The 5,709-nt window shown below is 42.0% G+C and overlaps 1 pseudogene; it reads left to right on the forward strand.

Moving 5' to 3' along the window:
* The first annotated feature begins 485 nt into the window (after window positions 1-485).
* Window positions 486-4,636, forward strand: LOC116640513 (annotated as a pseudogene).
* The last annotated feature ends 1,073 nt before the right edge of the window (window positions 4,637-5,709 follow it).

Below are 5,709 nucleotides of genomic sequence, written 5' to 3' on the forward strand. Positions count from 1 at the left end.
ACCCTCTTCCTGGTTCATAGCCAGTGCCTTTTCACTGCATCCTCACAGAGTGGAAAGGGGTAGGGAGCTCTGTGGGATCTCCTTTGGAAGAACAAGAATCCCATTCATGAGGGCTCCACCCTCATGACCTAATAACCCCCCAGAGGCTCCATCTTCTAAGATCATCACACTGGGCATTAGGACTCCAACATGTGGATTTTGGGGGGACACAAACATTCAGATCATAGCAGAGGTTGTAAACCAGACACGGTGCTATGTGCTGAACATGTCTTAGGCCAGAGAAATGGGTCCCTAGTGTTTAAAATTAAGACATTGGGGAGTTAATGGAAGAGGCACTTAGGGAGGAGGGTGTGGAGGTAGGAAAGATGGAGAGAAAGAGAAGTCACGGCCTTGGGGGCCCACGGGTCAGGAGGAGGCCATTGGGTATGATGAGGAAGGCAAGGGAAGATGAATGAGAGAGATTCTTATACACCAAGATAGACGCAATGAGGTGCAACGAGCAGAATTTTGCCCTGGCACGACATACTGCCTCTGTTGGTATGCCTTATGGTTTTCAGTTCCCTTTCCAACAGCCAGTACTTTCCTAGCATTCTGATGTTCTTGTTTACTCTTTCCCAAGCCAGCAGAGATGATACCTTTGCATTTGTGTTCTTTGTATAGGTAGCATCCCCATTTATCTTGAGAGCCTACCAGAGTTGCTGCAGTGACCGACCGTTTTACTGTGTGGAAGGGGTTTACTTCATTTTCCCCTTAGTTGTGTGTGTGTGTGTGTATGCACAATGTGTGCATGTGTAACAAAAATGAGATCCATACTGAAGTGAGTGGGGATGCAATGACGTGGGTCTATCATTTGCTTTAAACTATTTTAGTTTTTTGGGGCGCCTGGATAGCTCAGTCGTTAAGCATCTGCCTTCAGCTCAGGTCATGATCCCAGGGTCCTGGGATCGAGCCCCACATCAGGCTCCCTCCTCTGTAGGAAGCCTGCTTCTCCCTCCCCCACTCCCCCTGCTTGTGTTCCCTCTCTTGCTGTGTCTCTTTCTGTCAAATAAATAAATAAAATCTTTAAAAGAAAATAAACTATTTTAGTTTTTCAAAGTGCAAGAAAGTGAAGCAAGTGTGGGAAAATCTTGATAATGATTGAATCTGGGTAATGGGTATTTTATACTATTTGTACATTATGTATGTTATATACTCATTATACTATATCCCTTCTGTGTGTTTGAGATTTTTCTTAATATAAAAATTAAACATATAAAGAAAATAACAATAATTTTTTTTTTTTTTTTTTTAAAGATTTTGTTTATTTATTTGAGAGAGAATGAGAGCGAGTACATGAGAGGGGGGAGGGTCAGAGGGAGAAGCAGACTCCCTGCTGAGCAGGTAGCCCGATGTGGGACTCGATCCAGGGACTCCAGGATCATGACCTGAGCCGAAGGCAGTCGCTTAACCAACTGAGCCACCCAGGCGCCCGAAAATGACAATAATTTACAGAAAGAAGTTAAAAAGTCAGGTTCCCTTGATGTTCAAGTGACCTTAACCAGGAATACAATGTGGAAAGCTCATTCAATTTAAGACTGCTGGGTCACCCAGGATGGTGACATATTCCTGTCTGCAGCCAGGAGCTCACTCTCCCCTTCTGCTCTTCTACCGCAGGATCTAGTTCCGGGGTCTGTCTCAGAGACTTACACATCTGATTCCTACATCCATGAGCTTCTCCCATCGTACTCCCTGTCCTGGGTCAGACACTTCAATCCTGCTCCAGGCTGAGTGGGCTGGTGCCTCTTTTGCCACCACCACTGGCAACAGGCATCTGTTTCTCTTGCTTCCAGCTTCTAGGTCTGCTTTAGGACTTCTCATTCTTGGGATACATGAGAGAGCCTGCTAACTCAAGTGCTGGCTCAGCCTCTGCTCCTGCTGACACCCCCATTCTATCAGATCTCTTAGGGGCTTGAAACCCAAGAAGCGGCAAAAGGCATGGCGCAGTGGGGATGCCCGACCTGGCAGCTTGACCCATCTGCCCACTCTCTGCCTTGTTTGCCCCGCACCCGCTCCAGCAATGACACCAATGGCTAAAGGGAAAGGCACTAAGGATACTCTGTGTTTTACAAATCGTGGTCAGAGGCATGATTTTTTTAATTCAATCCTCATTCAGATCTGTGAGATAGTTATCATTCCTATTTGAAGAGATAGGGAACTAGGACACTGTGAGGTGACAAAATGTGTTTAGAGCCACAGAGTTAATTAGCAGCAGGACCCTGATGGGAACTTAGGTATTCCTGTCCCCTGGAGGAGTTTATCTGTATCTGAATCCAAGTTATTACTAAACTACTATAATTCCCTAATTAAGCTATTATTTGTAGTAACCAAGTTGTGTTACCACAAACTATGAGTCGTTATTAGAGCAGGCTGAAGTTGTTCAATAGCGAAACGCCATAATTCCTTTTCATCCGTGCATTGAATTTACTAATTTATTTATTTATTTTTATTTTTTGAAAGATTTTATTTATTTATTTGACAGAGAGGAAAAGCACATACAAGCAGGGGGAGCGGCAGAGGGAGAGGGAGAAGCAGGCTCCCCGCTGAGCAGGGATCCCGATGCGGGTCTCAGTCCCAGAATCCTGGGATCATGACCTGAGCTCAAGGCAGATGCTTAACCGACTGAGCCACCCAGGCGCCCCTGAATTTACTATTTTTTCTTTTTTTTTGAAGATTCCATCCATTCATTTGAGACACAGAGATACAGAGAGAGAGAGAGAGAGCACGAGCAGGGAGAGAGGCAGAGGGAGAAGCAGGCTCCCCGTCGAGCCAGGAGCCCGACGTGGGGCTCGATCCCAGGACCCCGGGATCATGACCTGAGCCGAAGGCAGACGCTTAACCATCTGAGCCACCCAGGCGCCCCCTGAATTTATAATTTAAACAAGACATTCCTAATTTTTCATTATGAGGAGTTGATAAATAATATCTATAGTTGATAAGTCCAGAAAAAGGGGTGTAAATATATTACATACAGTTTCAGTGGTAATCACAGTAGAACTTAAAGCAAACTTGATAGAACCTGAGTAATGGGTGTGGTAGTGACGTGGTTGGTGGGGATGGGAGGAGGGAGATTTTTTGTTTCTCATTTTAGACACATCTATACAGTCTGAATTTTTTTTTTTTTTTTGAGAGAGGGTGTGAGTGGGTTGGGGGGAGGGCAGAGGGAGAGGGAGAGACTCTTAAGCAGACTCCCTACTGAGTGTGGAGCCCAATGTGGGGCTCGATGTCACGACCCTGAGATCATGACCTGAGTCAAAATTAGGAGCTGGATGCTTAACCAACAGTCACCCAGGTGCCCCAATACAGTCTGAATTTTTAAAAATATGGGCAAGTTTTACTTCTATAAATTAAAAAAATCATTTAAAAATAGAAAAAAGAAATGAAATAGAATAAAAAGTATCCCCTCAATGAGTGATTTTTTAAGTAGTCATATGTAATAGTAGGCAGCCAATAGAAAAAAAATGAGCTCACCTATACAGACTTTAAGTAGAAAAGGCAGATCGCAGCCTGATATGGTTAAGATAATACCTAACCATAAATATATTGTGTGTGGGTACATGTACGCACCAAACTGGGAGAACACATATCAAAGTGATATCGAAGTGTTGGCATGAGGGGTGGGGAGGAAAGAGAGATTTTGATGATTAACTTTCTTCACTTCTGTGTACGGTTTGATTTTTTTCGAGGGGCAGCTATTGAACGTGAACATGCATGGAATATTTTGCACCTTCAAAGCTACAGTGGTTCTGAGTCTTCCCCATTTTCCCTTCTGCCACAGGAGAGCCCCGTGTGATCACACTGTGTTACATGTAAGGGTCAGAATCTTACACTGACTTGCGTGAAGAAATTCACTCTTCCTTAATATTGTTCCTTAATATTGTTAGAAAAGGGAAGTTTGTGAATGGAATCGTTCCACTCTCATGCCTTAATGTCACCGCAGAGCTGACCAAGTCTGATTCATATTTTTTTGTATTGTTAGATTTCCTTCCTTGGCTTTTTTTTGACCAAGGGGGTGTGGGATTTAAATCCCCAAATCCAGTATCTCATGAACAAGGTATCCACCCCGCACTTTAGAGTCCTGGACTTGGAGTCTTGACTAACCTTGATACTTGATTGAATCCTTTTGGTAAGGGGAAGCACGGTAAGAGGAAGCAGTATGTCTGTGGAAGTTTCCCGAGGCAGCCTCCTCGGAGGAGCAGAAGGAAATAGTAGATAGAATAACTAGTGTAGAGAAAGCTGAAGAAGCAAAATTAAAAACAAGGTGTCCTCATCTGGGACAAAAGCCTGGAGGTTCAGATTTCTTAAGGAAACAATTGCAGAAAGGGAAAAAATATTTTGATTCTGGGGATTATACCATGGCTAAAGCAGAAATGAATCAAGGTTGTGAGTTCAAGCCCCACACTGGGCATGGAGCCTACCTAAACACACACGTACACACACACACACACACACACACACACAAAACAACAATAAACATGAAGAACAAGCAGCTTCCTACTGCAGTTCTAGATAAGACAGAAGTCACTGGTGACCACATTCCACTCCACAGGACCTTCCTCGACAGAAGCCGTCTCTTGTTGCTAGCAAGCTGGCTGGCTGATTAAAAGAGCTGAACTGCATGAATCTTCTAATTCTCATTATTTCTCCTTAATATGTTACTTCTCTGCTTTTTACTTCCTTTCATTCACTAAGTAATTTGAGAATGACAGCTTTGCAGGTAGCGGTAGTGTGTGCTGCTATTGTAAGGGAATCTACGTGTGTAGAGCTTTTGATTAAACAGGGCACTGATAAAGAGAACATGTTAGAGCAACATAATCTACTTGAAAATAATTGTATATATTACCCAACTCCTAGTGTAGGACTGATTCAACAAGTAACAAGCAAGTTTTACAATTGTAATGTGTTCGCTTTCTTTAATTCATCTTAATTATAGCTTTGTATGTTACTCTTATTTAATATAACCTCACTTGTATTGATTTCTTTTGTATTTTCCTTTTGGATTTCATAAAACAGAAGTTTAAGACCACAAGTTGGAAGACAGTTCACATTCTTCAAACAAAAATAGTTGGAGCTCTGAAAGATTTGTTTCTCTGTGCTTGAACTTGAATGGCCTTAAACCTGTTCTAGCTCTAAGAACAGAATTTTACTTGGGCAATATTTGCCCATTCTTGTGTAACTTACGTGACTAGTGCTTAACAGCTGCCGTTGAAGCTAGTATTCTTACTCAGTTCTGTAGTGTTAGAGTATCTTTTGTTGAAGATGTGAATGAAGTGTGCATGTGCATTGACTGTTGAATTCACTTTTGTACCATTTTTGTAAATACGATAGTTTTGCACACACACACAAAATGATCCTTTTGGCGATTCATTTTCTTGTATTTTATTTTACTGTGGAAAGAACAGTTAACATAAGATTTACCCTCTTAACAAATTTTTAAGTGTTGATATATTATTGTTCACTACAGGTACAATGTTGTACAGTCCTTCTCTAGAACTTACTCAACTTTTTTCCTTAATAAAAGTTAAATTTATAAATACCCTAAGATAACTTGGGAATTATATAGTAAAAAATAATGAATCCCACAAATTACAGAGGTTTTGCTAAAATGCAAACTGCCAGCTAACTGCTAACCTTGGCATATCCAACCCTATTTAACTAATTTGAGTGCTAATT

The sequence above is a fragment of the Phoca vitulina genome, unplaced genomic scaffold (genome assembly GCF_004348235.1).
Source record: "Phoca vitulina isolate PV1807 unplaced genomic scaffold, GSC_HSeal_1.0 scaffold20, whole genome shotgun sequence".
NCBI lineage: Eukaryota > Metazoa > Chordata > Mammalia > Carnivora > Phocidae > Phoca > Phoca vitulina.